The following is a 17,032-nucleotide window of genomic DNA, read 5'->3' on the forward strand; positions in this document are numbered from 1 at the left end:
TTCTGCCCCCTGTGCATGAGGGCCTGACTCTGACCATAAAAGCAAAAGGGTTAGCAGTTTCAAAACGGTAGAAACTGAGAAAAAAACAAAAATAAATCCACCACCTATCAGCCATTTAGCCACCTCTCACATCAAGACATGAATGAATAGTCCATCTTTTATAAATTTGCTTAGTTTTGAGTGAGAAAATGTCTTTATGCCATTGGAGAAAAAAAGGAATTCATTTATTTAGTAGAATGGCACTACAAACTCATGTTTGCATCAAAATAATCAAACCACTATCCATCAAGATACAGAAAAAAAAAGTGCAGAGATTTAAGGATATTTGCTTCCCTTTAACTTTAGTAGCAGAAGCAGGATTATTCTCATGCTCCTGATACTTATGCAACAGGATGCTGGGGGGGTCTGGGGACGTGATGCATGGACCTTCAAGAACTCCTCAAGCTGTACCATCTTCTCAGCTGGGTAAGAAAAAAATGCTCGCTGTTTCAAACTACTGCTTCATGAGGGTTGGGAAGGGCGGGAGAGATTGGAGCTGTGCCGACGATATCAGTTCTTATGGTGGAAGCTCTGAACCTAGGGTCTGGAAATAGTGGCATAACCAAGCTGAGGCTGGCATGCGTAGTGATGGGCCTGAATGCATCACCTCTCCGTCTACTTTTCCAAGGTCCTACTTGGACTCCTCTCACAAAGGGATGCCCATGGTCTACATGCAGCATACTGGAGTTAGGAAACTGCAAAGTTGTGGAAAGATGAGAGGTTGGAAGGAAAATACCTGGTACGACCAGGTATTTTCCCCGTGGCTCCCTCCACATGCACGTTTTACAAGACCTTCACCTCAGTCACGATGCTCCTGGTGCCTCGACGCCAGGCTCAGGAGCCTACTTTCACCAGATGTTGTACATCCGGCCATCCGAAGACGGTGATTTCGACTAAGTTCCGGGCGTTAACTGTATCCACCGTCAACGGGGCCAGGCTCATCCACTCCATTTTTGGAACTATGGCTCGGTCTGGGCCGAAGAGCAAGTCAGCCAGCCATGCCTCCAGGTAAAACAACACTGGGTTTCTCAGTTCCTGCACAGGAAACCACCATGGCCGGGTGTGAATCCCTGGTGGCAGAAGTGGTAACCCCAGCAGCCCGTCTCCCCTGGTGGGCGTCGTCCTTCCGTACCCGCAGGCCTCAGTGGCACCTGCGTCCATCGTCAGGCTCCAACCAGCAGCCCAGGAGAGAGGTCATGATGAGCAGCCTCGTGGGACTTGGGGAAGTGCTGTAGCCCAGGCCTTCTAAGATTTCCGGCTGGGCCCGCCCCTCTCCGAATCTCTTCTTATGGTCAAATGTGTTATTGTATCTACACTCCTTGAGTATATGTGTATATAACGTCCATGCTTTTGCTTTAGACCATTTGAAAACTTTTTTGTTGTTTGACCACTACAGTAGATTAAAGGCTGAAAGGAGTCCCACGTAGGCTTTCACCCTTCAGCTATTAAATGCTGTCAGCATTAAATCCTGTCACTTGATCCCTGCTTCAGCCTATTCTCACCCCTGAGCGATTTCTGGCATCACAGTTTATTGGAAGTGATACCTATGATGGTACAGGTGACTGGAATATCACTCCAAAGTAATGAGCTAACTCAATTCTATCGAAATAGTATTCTAAAAACTGGGTAGTCAGGGATGGACGACTGGTCAGGTTAAATCCTGAGCTTGTGACTCAGTCCAGTTTAACAATTATTTTTGGATGCCAGACACTGCCATCCAACAAGCAATACTGAGATAGCAGTGTTGTTATCAAATATATAGAACATGGTCATTATTCGCAATCATGCACCCCAGTGTATTTAGAGGAGTCTTACATTTAAATAGACAATTTCAAAAATAGTGGGATAAATACTAAGAAGCTGGGTATGGCAGCATGCTGTGGGAGCAAGTGATAGAAAACCCAGTTCAGACAAAGGCATCAAGAATGACTTCATGATGATGCACCGGGGGAGCAGACCTGAAGGATAACTAAGAGCTATTAGATGTCAGTTCACTACAATATGTAATAAGCAATTTATTTAATTATGTGTATCTCACTTTTTTTCTGAAAAGGAAATAATATTGGTAATGTACAGCTTCCTTGGAAAATATTAACAAAAAGTAATGGGAATTCTTTATGAGGGTATCACTGTAAATATTTAGTTTTTTATGTTTGGTTTTCAGCTTTCTGCCTCTAGTCTTAACTCAATATACAAGGAATATATTTGGACATATATTCACTGTGTGTCCTGTGAGCAATGTCTAGATTTACTAATGTTTTGGTCTTTCCTAGTCCCCTTTTTTAATATTTATTCATCCACTTCATTTCTTCTCCTGAAGCATTTAAATCATTTTATTCAGCTGCTAAATTTTCAGATGATCTCCAATCCTAATGGTGATGGAGGTATTGCTTTGTATTACTACTTAATGGTCTTGGGGAATCAGTATTTTTGACAGTTAACTATTGGGTATTGATATGTGTGTGTGTGTGTGTGTGTGTGTGTGTGTGTGTGTGTGTGTGTAAGATTTTTAGGATTAAGAATTGAACTTGTAACCTCTTGATGCCAATAGTTACTACATGATGGTCCTGACATCATTTCCTTCACCTGAGTACCCCAAATGTCAATGTCAATTGTCAATGAAAAACAATGTTAGCTGTAAAGTGGCAGTTGGGTCTTTTATAATCTGCAAAAGTAAATAATGCTAAACATCCCATTCATAAACTAGCGTTATATAAAGTTCATGTCTTTTATTTCAATCCAGGCTTTAAATATCTTCTGCTGATTGGCAATAGTAATATTCCTTTTCCAAGAAGTGAAATTGTTCTTTAAAATTCTTGGCTTCTTGTCTGTTGAGGGAGTTTAAGTCCCAAATTATTTAATGCAGAATTAGTAACCTCAAACTTTGCTGATCCAGCTTCCTCTTAACCTTTCCATTAAACTGTCTGATGTGGAAAATCAATAGCTGCAGTTACATAATCTGTAGCCTTTCATGAGAGGGAAGATGGTGCAATTATGACTAAGCCAGATATATAATTATTTCTTTATATCCTAACTAAAGTTAGAAAGCTAAACTTGGAATACTGCTTTAAAAATTGCATTGCTCCTAAAACACTTTCAAGACTTTCAAATCAGAAGGCCTTCCCACTAATTAATCTTCAGATTGGCATTATAATGTGTTAGCAGGGAGAAGGTAGCACTTTCAGTGGAATCTTTGCTTTGAAATTTCATACTTTTTATAGTTAGTGATAGGAGAAACCCTGAAGAGAATAAATGAAAGTGAAATTTTACTTTGTACCTCCTTCACTTTTAGTTTCAGCTCCTTTCCTGTTTTTGGTACGCTACTCTCTCAAAGCTATTGCTCTCAGACAGCTTACAACTAACCCCTTGTAAAGTTTAATTTACAATGACTTTTTAAAAGGTACTTGTTTTAGCAGATCTTGAAGATCTAATAAATATTTAATGGAGGAAACCTGAATTATCACGGAAGGTAGCAGGTAAGAGATTGTGGGTAGAGGGTAGCATCTGGATTTTATACCACATCTGAAAATACAAGGTTTGATGTACCTCAACTGTATAGTTATTTCTTTTTCACTGTAGGCATCCCCATGGCTTTCTCAACCTCTGCCCTAAATTCCTTTAGCCAACAGATTCATCTCTGCTGCATTGCTTCAGTAAGTAAGAGTGCAGACCATGAAATTGGATAGATATGAGTTCAAACCCCAAGTCCTCCATTAAGAAACTCTTGCCTTTGGGCATTTTGCTTTACATCTCTAAACCTCAACTTCCTCATCTTTGAAGCAAGGATAACTGTAAAACTTACTTTCTAGGGTTGTTGTAAAGATTAAATGAGTGGTACCTGGGGCTCAGACATGTTGAAGACCCTCTGAGAAGCCATGCTGAATGTGCCTCAATCTGCTTACACAAGGGATGGAGACAGGAGTACTTATCCTCTGGCTTAGGTCTCCCATTAGTTAAGATTTGCAGTGTTTAACTCCTTGCATTTCCACATTTGCACATATATAAGTCCAAATGTCAGAGTGGGTTCCTGTAGGCATTCCAAAGGAGTAGAGAAGTCCCAAGGCAGGAAAACCATAAAAGTCATGTGATGCATCCTAGAAAACATGCTGTCAAGTTATATGTGCACAGTCCATTACCAGAGAAATAACTAGAGTAAATATATGGGCCAAGAGAATATCAAGCAGAACCAAGGGGTGTTCAGTGAACCCCCTTTCTCTCCTGGCTGAGGGCCTGTCATGCCTCATTGCCAAAGCTTCACTACTGGTGATATTTTTAATATTAATAACATACATTCAATATGCAAATAACAATACAACGTGAACTTTCAAATAAAACATCTTTTGAAATTATCTAGATAAGTAAGGTTAGAAATTCAAAATATGGAAGAGAGTTCAAGGAAGCAACCTGAAATTGTACAGTTCAGTGTAATATGAAGACTCAAATAAATCTCTAGAGACTTAAATTAAAATCTTCCCTTGGCAACTCACAGACTGCTGCTTTTGCGTTGGCTCCTTAATCTGATTTAGCCTGTATTTACTCTTAAGAACTGGGCAATTACAGTCTTCTTCTTCTTCTTTTTTTTTTTTTTTTACATTAGCTACTCAAAACAGTAACTGTGTCTGTATCTCATCACTCACTGTCTTTTTACAATAAGTGCTCAATTAGTATTTGGTACCCACTTGACAACCTTGGAGGACTACTGTGAAGTTAAAATTGGGTAACTAGTGTAAAAATAAACCTCACAGCATATTAATTTCACTTTTCCTTCCATTGTATTATAGTTAAGTAGGTAGACATATCAACAGAGTCCTTAAAGTAAATCATTTTTCTCCCTACCAACGGCTAATAACACATCCACATAATTCCAGTCATTTATCTGTTTCACCACAGAGCCTGAATTTGCCAGGAGGTCTCAACTTATAGTTCCAGATTTGCGTGCTGGTCTTCTGGTATTGATTCTCCTGGGTTATTTTTTTCTCCATTTAAATTAAACATCCCATTCTAATATGCTTCTACCCTTTCCTCCTATAATATATTCAATTGCTATTTACCAAATATAACTCTATGTATTTCAAGTGGCAGTAGATTATACTTTCGCCCTGCCTATATAATATGTTCTATTGCTATTTACCAAATATAACTTTATATATTTTAAGTTGCAGGAGATTTATGCCTTCACCGTGCCAGATATTTGCTTCTGTTTTGTTCAAAGAATACCCACTGAGTTCCTGAGTAAATCATTGACTAGTTTTATAATGCCTCTACTCACAGGGCAGCTATGCATGAAGTAATAACGAGATTCATAAAATATTACCATTATGAGTTGCTATGCCATTGTATTGCTTTCCTTTCAAATATTTTGACACCACAATGTCAATAGCTCTATAGTGTGAACATCCTTTCTGGATTGTGCCTGAAAAAAAATTGCTCACCGGAATTCTAAGTTCCCCCAAAGCATCACTGAATCTTAGTTTTGACTAAATGCTCTGTATCAGAAGCTTTAAATGTATCAGTTATGTAATTTGGAAATAGGGGTGATTTCTATCAGGGATTTAGACACAACTTTGCTCCCTCATCAAAAAGAATTTTAAAGTACTAATTTTGCATTGTGCTATTTCAGGGTTTGTACAAAGAGAATTATTTAAATATGGTCCTAAACCCTCAGAACTTCACAATCTAATAAAACACTGGCAAGAAAGAAACATAAAAAGACATGTAAAATGCTAACCAGAGAAGAAAGGCAAGAAAGTGACACAGTTGACCATGATTTTAAGTTTAGTTCATACATATATGTTTTGTAATTTATATTGTTGATAAATTTTTAAGGACAAAATGCTGAAATTTATACTGTTTACAGTCCATTCAGAATGTATTTTTACATTATAGGTACTCAATCAACTGTAGAGGTGAAGCTTCTTTGGGACAAGGGATAAGAAAAGAACAACATTATGCAGCAAGATCAGATATGGTCTTCCTCAAAAATGCTATTCTCTCATGGTGCAAAGGACCTCACTGGATGATTCTATATTTTACCTGGACATCAGGTCTGTCTTTAAAGACATCTATCCGTTAACAGTTTCCAAACTAATATATATCCTTTTTATTACAAATCTTTTAATGACCCCAAAGCAATCTTTTGAGAAAAATAACCTATCAACCTACACACAAAATAACAATCTACCAATACTTGAATTTAAAAACTTATGACTTGGTGCAGCCACTATGGAGAAGAGTAAGGAGGTTCCTTAGAAAACTAAAAATAGAGTTACCATATGATCCAGCAATCTCATTCCTGGGCGTATATCCAGAAAAAATGAAAACTCTAATTTGAACAGATACATGCACCCCAATGTTCACAGCAGCACTCTTTACAATAGCCAGGAAATGGAAGCAACCTAAATGTCCATTGACAGAGGAATGGATAAAAGAAGATGTGGTGTGTGTGTATATATATATATATATATGTCCTAAACCCTAGAACCTGTTAATGCTGCCTTATTTGGAAAAAGGATATTTGCAGATATAAATAAGTTAAGGATCTTAGATGACATAGATATACAGATATATGATGGAATATTACTCAGCCATTAGAAAGAAAGAATTCCATTTGCAGCAACATGGATGGACCTAAAGATTGTCATACTAAGTGAAGTCAGACAGAGAAAGACAAAAATCATATGATATCACTTATATGTGGAATCTAAAAATATGATACAAATGAACTTATTTACAAAACAGAAATAGACTCACAGACATAGAAAACAAACTTATGGTTACCAAAGGGGAAAGAGGGAGGAGGGATAAATTAGGAGTTTGGGATCAACAGACACACACTACTACAGATAAAGCAGATAAATAACAAGGACATACTGTATAGTACAGAGCACTATATATTCAATATCTTGTAATAACCTATAATGGAAAGGAATCTGAAGGTGTTGCTGTACACTTGTGTTGATCTACACAACACTGTAAATCAACTATACTTCAATTAAAAAATTAAAACTAAAAGTATAACAAAAAATTGAAAAATTTAAAAAACATAACTAATATAATTGACATATATAAGACAACAGTAATGAAATGATGCCTTTCAATATTAAAAGACATAGTTAAGTAACCAGATGCTTTAACATACTTATGTAATCATCATAAGTGTGAGAGTTACAAATGAAGATTAATCAAGAGTGTAGTATACGGGCTTCCCTGGTGGCGCAGTGGTTGAGAGTCCACCTGCCGATGCAGGGGATGCGGGTTTGTACCCCGATCCGGGAAGATCCCACATGCCATGGAGCGGCTGGGCCCGTAAGCCATGGCCGCTGAGCCTGCGTGTCCAGAGCCTGTGCTCCGCAACTGGAGAGGCCACAACAGTGAGAGGCCCACGTACCACAAAAAAAAAAAAAAAAAAAAAAAAGAGTGTAGTATGGACAACTCACATATTGTTATCAACAAAACACACTGGATTAACTAGCAGGCAATTTAAAAAATGGTGAAAAATCTTGGTAAAGTTCCAAACCGAACAAAATCCATTCTTCTTTCAATTTACATGGTGAATATATTACTGGAAAACTCAGTTTATATTAAAAGCATGCCAAAACATTTTCCAGTTATACAAAAATAGTGCTATTTCTAGGATCAAATAATTACAACCAGGATTTTTGCCTATATTAATACCTATTAAACATTTGGAATGTCTTGAGGGCTCCAGAATTTTTTTTTTTTAAAATCAAGGAGTGTCCTTTGATCTGAAAGACCTGTGGCCTATTGTTGGCTAGCCGCTTAAAGCCATCAGAATTTCTGAGTGGGTTCCCACAGATGTCCCATAGGTGAAAGCAAAGAAGCCCCGGGGCAGGAAGTGAGAGACACCTTGTACAGCTGAATGGAGGCAGCAGATCCACAGCAATGGCTGAAGAAAACAGTAGGCAGAGCAGAAAGAGGGCACAAAATTTGTCTGATACACTCCTATTTTAGTTCCCAGCGCTGCTGTAACAAATTACCACAAACTTGATGGCTCAAAATAACAAAAATGTATTCTCTCACAGTTCTGGAAGCCAAAAGTCTGAAATCAAGGTATGAACAGTCCTCTGAAACCTCTAGAGGAAACTCCATTTCTTGGCTCTTCCAGCTTCAAGTGGCTCCAGGCAGTCCTTGGCTTGTTGCTGCATCACTCAGATCTCTGCTTCTGTGGTCACACTGCCTCCTCTTCTCTGTTTGTCTCCTTATTAGGACACTTGTCATTGGATTTAAGGCCCACCTGGATAATCCAGGATGATCTCATCTAAGATCCTTAACTTAATTAAATCGGCAAATATGCTTTTTCCAAATAAGGCAGCATTAACAGGTTCTAGGATTTAGGACATGAACATATCTTGGGTATATTCATTCAACTCACTACCACCTTTTTCCATTCCAGGCTGCTGTTCTGTCATGCCTCATTGTATCAACCAAAAACACTTGTACAGATATCCAAAACACATTCATGTGTGCAGTATTACACCACTGAGAGCCACCTAGCCTGGCTAGTTTTCCCGTGTATGACTTCTTCTAACAAAAGGAGGAAAGCTATTCAAGAGCACATTTCATTACTTTCTCCCACTATTTACCGATGTAGACTGGACTGTTTTTCATGTCAGCCTTGACTGTTTTAGTTACAGATGTTCTTCTAGTGCTAATACATGGCACAATCAAGAACAGCAAGGCAGTTGAGAAAGGATTGGATTTTGCCTACTGAGTCCTGGTCAAATCACTTAAACTAAGACTCATTTTTCTGCATCTGTAAAATGAGGATTAAAGTTTTTCCCTCACAGTCATGTGCAATGATTAAATTATGCAGACAAATCCATTTTTAACATGTAGAAGACAATGTAAAAATAAATGAATTTGAGTGTTAGATTTTGAATCATATCTTCATATTTGGTGGGGAAAGAAAATTCTAAGTAGACTGATTTTGCAAATATTAAATATTATATTTTCATCTAACATTTTTTCACAATTAATACATTCTAGGACTGCATATAGATAAAACAACAATATGTCAGTGGAGGTTGATAGGTATATAGAAAATTTCCTTTGACATGGACAGAAACTATGAATTGTTTAGTACAACTTCTAAGTGTTTCCTAAGAAAATGGAACTTTCAAAAGATCCTAAGGATCTTCTTCTTTTTACAAAAATAAGCTTCTGAGCTTAAAACAGGTAACCACAAAATGTCCCAGATTTAACAGGGACTTTTGCCCCTTTTCATTAGAAGTTAGCCTTAGGGTAGACAATGGTACAAGTTCCAAAAAAGCTTTGACACTGCAGTAATGTAAATGATATGTAATGTAAGAAAAACTTTAAAATGAATATTTAGAAATGTGTTATTTGGCACCGACCTGGAGACCCACCTTTGCCTGCCCTACTGAGTAGGCTGGGTCACTTCTGCAATTCTCCTAATTAAAACCACAGGAACTATTATCAAAGTCAGAGTGACCTAGGTTATTTCTTTCTGTAGTCCGCACAGGTAAGATCAAGTAATGTCAAGCAGTCAGCAGGAGTAAGGCAAATTCTGAAACCAGAATTTCACTGTCTGCATTTAATACCACCTGGTCAGAGAATGGCATTTGTCATCACAATGATTTTGCATTTAGGACATATAGAAATAGTGCTAATAATTGACCCTAATAACTGATGTGTGATTGGTACACGTGATTGTGGGCAGATGTATTTTAACTATATTATCTGCAGAGATTAAAAAAAAAAACTTAAAATTCTTCTACATTTCCCCTTTCACTGTATTTAAGTGATTGTCTAAACATCTCAATCAGCTTATGATTTTATCTGTATCCCATGGCAAAATAAAAATTAAAAAAAACACTGAAAGCTTCAACTGCTTTTATAAAAAATACTAAAAGCTTCAATTGCTATTATAATGGAAACCTAGTTCAAACTCACATGTCAGATAGTCACATTTATCTTTTAGTTCAATTTTAATTCTTTTTTATTTGTCAAAGATAATTGTTAGAAAAGTGAACATTTTTATTCAAAATGAAGAGCTTAAAATATAAGAAATGTAAAATGTGAATATGAAAAATAATGAATATTCCACTAAAAGACCTCTACTAGTTGTTTAAAAACAACATATATATATTTATGCATGCATGGCTGCATATGTGTGTATACATGTATCATATATATCATATTCTAAATCTATGTGTATATATGGTTCATATGTATATGTATGTCATATTCAAAATCTGGTCACTGATGGTGGTGAAGATCATTGTAAGTCAAGTGAGTGAGTCTAGCTGTCAGATTTCCAAATGACTGAAGTAGATTTCCATTTCTTCCGTCAAAAGCTTAGCTTTTGTCAAGAGTACTGGGTAATCTCCACCTACAAGTTGCCGTTGCTTAGGCTAAGATATTCATTCTTGCTCTAGTTTTGTGGGACCTCGAAAATGTGAGGTTTTTCCATGGTTTTATTGTTTTCTTTTAAAATATGGCAGGAATCACTTATAATCATTGGAAGGTTATTAGACTAGAATCAAAGGATTCTATGTCCTACACCGAGCTTTCCATTTAGTATTATCTTTTTCATTATGGAAAACTATTTAAGCTCATTGGGTCTCAGTTTTCTTACATGTATAATGAAGGCACTAAAATAGATTATCTCTAAGATGATGTACTTGGTAATATAAGACACGAGATAAAATATAAGAACACTTACTAAGCAAAGCACAGTTGGAAATATTGAAACCTATAACTTGTATTCAGATATTTGAATTTTCTCATGATTGCTAGGCCTTTAATTAAAATTGGGACCATGTCATTTATTAACATATGTTTGTTTCAATTAAATAATTTAGCAATGATGTAAGAAATAAGAGATATTTTACAAGTGTATTTAACACAAAAGTATTAAGAGGAACTGTGGCTATAAAAGTCATTTCTCTAAGAGAGCCTAGACCCTGTTTTCTGTGTAATAAATTTACCAGTCAAGGAAACACCTCCAATTTATGGGGGAGAAGAGAGCTATTCCTCCCCTGGCTCCTCAAGGAGAAGGCATTCTAAATCCATTCTTATTCCCACTCTACTTAGAAAATGGAAGAGAGGTGGAAGTATATGTTTTCCCTTGATCCTTACTGATTACTACTGATTTAACCAGATAGTAAAGGGAAAAGAAGCCCATACATAGTTAATATTTATGATGAGAATAGATCATTCCCTGGTTGTAATGCTGAGAATTGTGTTCTTCTGCTCCAAGTTAGGGGCAGATTATTTTTCATTCTGAATTATTCATTAAATCTTAAAGGTAACTTTTAGCCAATTGTTGAGTGTTCTCACAGATCCTGGCTGCTGCCAGTAACTATCTTCAAAATATTGACTGCAGCTGTGATTTCAGGCAATAATGGCCAATCACAATACTGAAAGCAGGTGATCACAGCTTTTACAGTGCCTCTTCCTTGTGATAGTCAATTTCCAGAGGCTTTATTTACTCCCTAGAAACAGGCTATTAGCTTGATGATCACTCCCCACTGAGAAATTTACAACTTTCTTAAGTCTGCAGGGGAACCCTTACAGAGCAAATTGTAGGCTTCCCCCAAGAAGTAAATAAATCTAAAATAAAATAACTCTTTTAGCAATACAACACCTGCAGGAGTTAACAGTTTCCCACACCCAGTCTGGTTACATTTGGCCTGAGTCCATCACTGCATGTATCTTAAGTGATATTCTTATTTAATGGCTGCTTTAATGAGATTTTGATGTTCTGGGAAGTTTAGCTGGAATCATTTGCAGTCAATCGCAATCCAGTGAATGTTTGGCTACCTTCAGACTACTCTCAATGTTTAAAAACCGGGGGAGATTTTGCTCCTTGGTTGCATTAGAGTGTTACAATCTAGAAGGAGACTTTCACCATGAGTGGAAGAATGTGCTCAGAAAGTAACAGTAGCTGAATGAAGTCTTACTAGTGAAAAATAAAAACTGTCAAATATGCAAAATATATCATATGATGCATGAACACTCATCCAATCCCTTGTTGCCATAACCTGACGACAAAAACTTTTTTTGGAAATCAATGGAAAGGTTCCTTTTACCTTATCATAGCACAAGAATTGTTAACAAATACCTCCTCAGGCCTCCTCACATTTTACATTTTTTTATGTCTAAAATCTACACATTTGTCTGTGTCCACACACTGACAGTGAGTTATTGGAGACTGGCTGGATGGTGGTAGTGGTGGTTGGGGAGATTGTGGAGAGTAGAGTTAAACAGGTGGGAGGAGAATTGATATCAGCAGTTTTATTTTTCCTGGACGGCTGATTTCTAATAGTAAGTTATTTTCAGGAATAGGGAGAAAGTTACTTTCCTTGACTTGTTTGCCATCAAATTTCAATTTTCCAAAAAGGAAAGATCTCTGAAAAAGAGTCATTTGTCACCATTGAATTGCATTGCTGGCCAATAGCTTTTAGCAATTCTGTTCAAAACTGCTTAGTGTAATGCAGTTTTCATGTATGTATCAACCATTTATTCAAGTACTAAGACAGATTCACCTTTCCTCCACATATTAAAGGATGAACAATATATTCCAAGTTACTTAAAAATTAGAAATGGAAAATTCAGTCTCATCCCCTCTTTCTAGAGAATTGTGGACCACATGATAGGCTAGGACTTGTAGCCAGCAGCCGCAACTTTAGAAAAGAAGAATGGAATGCCCCTTTCTTCTTTCATCCTGCTAAATGTTACAAATAACTTCTGACTGGTTCCTAAAATAAAGTCAAGATTTTTTTTTGTCCTGCTTGACATGATTAGGTTTGATGCTCTGTTCCAATCTACTCTGACCATATCCTCTCCCATCTTCAATCACTCAAGAATATTTTTTTAACTTCTTCCATTTATTTTTTGATGATCCTAAATAGTTTCTTCAGGTAAATGTGTGATGGTGGACTATACAACATAAAGAACTATAGCTTCACAACTATAATGATGACTGAATCAACAGAAAAAAATACTCAACAGTTGCTCATATTCTCTAGTGAATAAAAGTTGTTATAGAAAAGGAAAGGTTTGAAAAATGTTGATTTTATTGAAATAAAGGAAATACCTTGTTCGTGTATCCAGAGCCCTCTGAATAATGAAGGAATTTAAATCCAGAAAAATACAGTTAAGTGTAGTTATGTCTACAGCACATTGATAAATAAAACACAATCATATTTGTTTACTGTAATCAGAGAATCATTAAAAATAACTAGAAATAATTTATTGTGATACATAAGAATTACTATTGTGAAAAACCTTTTATCTATTTAAAACATTATTATATTTTGTTTCAAAGAGGTTTTCAAGTACTAAATTCCCTTAGGAAAGGCATGTATCAAAATATACAAAAGTATAAATTTGCAAAATAGTTTCAAGAATTGTTTTTCTTTGATAAGAAATGAGAGAATTCATAGATTTTAACAGAAGCTGTAAGCAAGAAGTTCTTAAGTATCACTAATAATCAAGCATAGAATAGCAAAAGTAAGAAAACTATATTTTGTTTAACCTTTGTAAAGTCAATATTATCAGCCTCATCAACTCAACAGTTAACATCATGCACTGACCACAATCCCTGCCTATTTTTGGCCTCACGTTCTTTAGCTCCATGACTACAGCAACCCCCATTTCCAATCTATTTCAGCCATATTAAACCTATTATCTCAGGCAGAACAGATATATAATTAACCTTTGTACATCCAAGAGCTTATCACAGTGGCACCTATTTGGCACTTAAATATTTCTGAAGGAATGAAATCCCTCTCAACACAGTGTTTCATCCTCTCATACCAATTAACTCTGTCTTTGTTCTTCTTGTGAAGTCTAGACCCTTGATTATTCCCTGTACTTCCAAACTAGCTATTTTCTTTAAGGCTTCTCTTCTTTCCACCCCACACTGGACTCCAATGTCAGTCATTTCAAATATATGTCAATGCTCACCTTAGAATTATCTTCCCCTCTATCCTTTTGCAATATTTTCCTTGCAATTCCTGAAATTCTCTACTATCTTCTTTCTACTAAGGCTTCCAAATTCTTCTGGTAAAAGTCACAAAACCAGACTAAATACAATACATTAGAGCCACGCTGTCTTAGTCAATCACCACAGCTGCTGGGAAATCCCTTGTATACTTAAGTTCTCAACATACCCACCTAGCAAGGTAGTCAGGGATTCACTGATCTACCTCTCAGTAAGAGCCTTGACAAGTTATATTCTCTAAAGATTCTGTTTTCTGTATTTAAAATGAGAGTATTTATGGTACATATTCCACAGAGCTGTTGAAAGGATTAAATAAGTTAATGCATATAAACCATTAAGTACAGTTCCTAGCAAACAGCAACCCCTAAATAAATATTAATTTTTTTCATTGATTACAGCAATTAGGATGAACCAAGTACAGTTTCCTTAACATATCACTTATTTCTGGAATTTCTACTTCTCTTTTTGTATAACTGATAACTGTAACCTTCTTTCGTGGAACAATTTCTCTCTTTACCCGCACTCTTGACCTCTGTCTAGTCTAAATTCCCTAGTTCCTTTTAGTTTCATTTCCATCTTCATGCTTTTCCTCTGTACTATGCAGTTCCTTCCTCTCTGGATGGCAAACATGTTCAATTTCTTCATTTCCTCTTTGTGATGCTACTATTTCAAATTTCTACACCATCTGTCTCCTTACTTTGCTGCCAAAATTACGGAAATAGAGCACATCTTGATGCTTCCACTTTCTCAGAATTTATTTACTCCTCAAATTTATCCCTGTGATCATGGTTCACCATGGACCTGTACTATTTAACAGGCCTGCTAAATATTGAAATTATTCTCTCCAAACTACTACTGACCTCCTAATCACCTATCATGCCCTCCTTCTTGAAATCTCTCCCCATTTGGCTTCTAATCATAATACCACCATTTTTCACCTCTTCTTTCCAAACCATCAGAGACACACTTAAGTCCAAACTCTTATTCCCGCAGCCTGCTTCTCTACCTCTCTTACTTTTCCAGCTCTATGTCTCTATACTCCATATATTGAAGAGCATCCCATCTCCATATTTTCCTTCCCAAACATCTCTCACATTTATCTCTACTGCTTTCTCTCAGAGTTTGTCTCCTCCTGAAATTCTACCTCATCCTATATGACTGATGAAATTCTGTGTATTCTTTAAGATGCCACTCAAATATAATTTTCCTGAAGTCCTCCCTGGTTCTCCTAACTGGTGTGACAGCTGTTTATTTTGCATGCCCAAAATAATGTAAACCTCTTATAATGTTGTTTGACTGCCTTAACTAGTATTACTTTTAACTAGTTTATTAAAAGAAGAGATATTATCATACTTATTTTTGTATCTCTCATGCCACATAATAGGCTCTGAGAAATAGTAATATATTGAATTGTTGAAGTAGACATATACAGGAATATGGTAAAAGATATTTAGAAGTAAAGGACATAGAGAATCCAAAAATCTCATGAACACCCCTTGTATTTTTGAAACCTTATTTTTGAAACACGTTTAACGATTTCTTCAAATATAGGCATCTACTTCTGAAAGGAATTTTGAAATTTTCACTAAATCTATAAAGTTAATACTTTAGAATGTCCTCAACATAGATTCCATTAACCTTCAAACCCAACCCACTGTAGGTACCCAAATCCATGACCCACTCTGACTTTGTCGTCACAAACATGTTCCATATCTCAATCATAATCTCCAAAATTCAAACCTGTCTTACTTGTCTTTGACCTCATTGAGCTTTTTAATTCACTAATGCTTCCATTTTCTTCCATGTTATAAGCCTCTTCCCTGGCTTCACTTCCTTCACCATCTACCTTTCACCCCCTGATTTCCCCACACCAAGTACTTTCTTGCTTTAACATTCAATTTGCTTGCTTCACCATCTTTATCCCCACATCCAAACTGCAACCCACTGAATGCCTTCTCCACATCACCCAGATCATGAGCTTCTAGGTAAGATCAAACATATGCACAGACTGCTATCACTATCAATTTAGGACCTTTACCTTCCTTTCCTCTAACGCCAGTATGTTTTAGCTCAAGCATTGTTTCCTCTGGGAAAACTTTTCTGATCAAACATGCCATGGCCTTGCAGGCTGGCTAGGTACCTTTTTTTTCTATGTTCCCTAGCAATCTGTATATCCATTACATTCATTTCTTCAGTGAACATTTCTTAAGTCTGTGTCCATGGACTTGTCTAAATAACAGCTACTCAGGAATGAACAAAGCAGACAAACTTCCTGTCATCCTGAAACTTACATTCTAGTGAAGGAAACATCAAAAACATAAGGAAATTCATGGGTAATATAATGTCAGGCTATTATAAGCAATAGGAAAAAATTAAAACAGAGTAAGGGAATATCCTATTTCAAATGAAGATTTTAAAATTTCTTGTGATGATTCAACTTCTATACCACAACCTAAGATTCTAGGGCCAATATGTGGTAGAGAAGCCCTCTCTAAAAAGCTAACTTTTAAAGCAAAGACTGAAATGCAGTTTAATACATAAAAAATGTACATATTAAGTGTTAAGTAAAATATGTATATAAATACATTTCCAAGTTTAAATTATTTATTTACATATTGAACATATATAAATGTATTTATTCAATCCAATTTTATTGAAAATTCAAATTGCTTACATATAGTTTTTACACTTAAATATTATCCTTGGATAAGAATTATTTCCTTTGGTGAAGTCCTATAGATTAAACTCACGAGGTCAAAGTTTTGGTAATTCATAAGACTCTAAATTCATATGCCAAATGTTAACCAGAAATTAACAAATATTGACTGCTTTGGTAGGAGGCGTCCACATTGTCCCTAAAGATTCCAATCTGGTATTCATGCCCTTATGTAATCCTATCTACTTGAGTATGGGCCTCATCTAGTGACTCTCTTCTAATGAACAGAATTTGCAAAAGTGATAGGATTACTCTTTCAATATGACGTTACAAAGAGACTTACCTCA

General features: G+C 36.3%; 1 protein-coding gene across 3 annotated transcripts in view; it reads left to right on the plus strand.

Moving 5' to 3' along the window:
• Positions 1-17,032, plus strand: part of OLFM3 (olfactomedin 3) — a 194,576-nt gene that overhangs the window by 79,187 nt on the left and 98,357 nt on the right. Inside the window, exon 2 of one of the 3 annotated variants that reach the window (XM_060302026.1) lies at positions 5,926-6,083. The exons of the other annotated variants lie outside the window; for them this stretch is intronic. The gene's annotated coding sequence lies outside the window, so the exon portion shown is untranslated. The remainder of the gene's footprint in view (positions 1-5,925; positions 6,084-17,032) is intronic. 3 annotated transcript variants of the gene reach the window in all.

Source organism: Globicephala melas, chromosome 1, assembly GCF_963455315.2.
Source record: "Globicephala melas chromosome 1, mGloMel1.2, whole genome shotgun sequence".
NCBI lineage: Eukaryota > Metazoa > Chordata > Mammalia > Artiodactyla > Delphinidae > Globicephala > Globicephala melas.